This window comes from Lolium rigidum, chromosome 7 (genome assembly GCF_022539505.1).
Source record: "Lolium rigidum isolate FL_2022 chromosome 7, APGP_CSIRO_Lrig_0.1, whole genome shotgun sequence".
Lineage (NCBI taxonomy): Eukaryota > Viridiplantae > Streptophyta > Magnoliopsida > Poales > Poaceae > Lolium > Lolium rigidum.
Window position 1 is genome coordinate 10,808,251 of NC_061514.1, and position 1,643 is coordinate 10,809,893.

Below are 1,643 nucleotides of genomic sequence, written 5' to 3' on the forward strand. Positions count from 1 at the left end.
TTAACCATCACTGTTAGTACAATGCACATGGTTTGCTCACTCCGTCCCTTGATTTGGGCCACGTTTAAATCATTGGTTGTAGGGAACACAAATTGGTGCAAAACAATTAACCTGAATAACAAAGCACATCCAAAGTGAAGAGATGATTCTACTGAACCGAGCGCATGATCAATTAAGGTTCTTTGATCACGCCAATAGGTTCAGTAGAAAACTTCACGCCGTAGTGCTACAATCTAATCATATGCATGAACAGTAAAAATCTCAAGTATATCATCAATCCATCCAAAAGAAAACACATCTGGGCCAATAATCAAGCAAAATGAAACCACAGAAAACATGTGACGAAAACATGTGAGTATTTTTTTTCATATGGAAATTTAAGGGCAAAGCCTCACTGTCGGAAACAGTGCGGCGATGCCCCACGATTAGCGCATGGGGAATTGGAGCACCGAGGTGACCCAGCGGACAACTCACACTGCGACAGCGCGTACGGCTGGCCTCTCCAGCTTGCATGCTTCCACTGCGTGTCTGCGGTCCATACGATCGATGGCACTCAGCGAGCAACTTGCTTGCAAAGGAGGAAAAGAGACCGGTAGCTACCTCCATTATTTCCCCCTGAAAAACGAGCACGATCAGCTTATACTATCGTAGTGCCTTTCATCAAACCAAGTGCACAAAATTTTGGTGGTGTCTAACGGGGAGTGATGCAAGTATTACATTTTTCAGCATACCTTTTGCTTCGTAGCAGAAATAATCCTTCTATACAAAATACTCCACGGGAAAATCCACTTTAGCTCATAGGACCATATGAACTCGTTATGTGAAAATACATTTTGAAGTGTCAAAAAGTTCCGAAATAAAATTTTGCATGTACATCTAGATATTTTATGTTCATACACAAGTTTTCAGATAAAAACTTTTTTCTATGTCACCTGTAAAAAAGATAATTTTAATGCTACAACAAGACTACGTACATGTCATTTTTTTGTCTTTTTTGTACATGCCACATAAAATGTTGTTTTTTCACAAAAACTTGCGTACGAACATAAAATGTCACGATGTACACCATAAATTTTATGTCAGATTTTTTTTAACATTTTTAAAATTGTTTTTTTATTATTTTACATAATTTGTGCCAATGCTCCTATGAGCCAAAACGCCTCCTCCCCACTCCACTATGCTAGTTCTCTGTTCCAAAATAAGCGTGTTGAATCTAGACAAATCTATCTAGTTCGAGAGAGGGAGTATTCCGCATTATGGGCATGTATTCGAATTTCGCATTCTGTCATGTATTCCACAGCATGGGCATGTGTTTTTCTTTAATAAAACATACTAATATTTTCTACTATCTTAAACATAAAATATATACGATGTCTGAATCACCAAAGCATGTTCTGGTATAAATAGCTACCGACAAGTAGTTTACCCCTATATATGCTATATGTCCATTTCATCACAAAAGAAATGCTGAATCTATGAATTGAAACTTTGAAGGAATAAAGTGAAAAGGGCAGATAAAAGATTTGATGCTCCACTTTGGTAAACTGGGTATTGGTTCTTTTCCATGAGATTTGGGATCGATATATTCAGTCATCAACTGGGGCAATATTCTTCCACTACTGCTTATCTATTGTCTTTGGTAG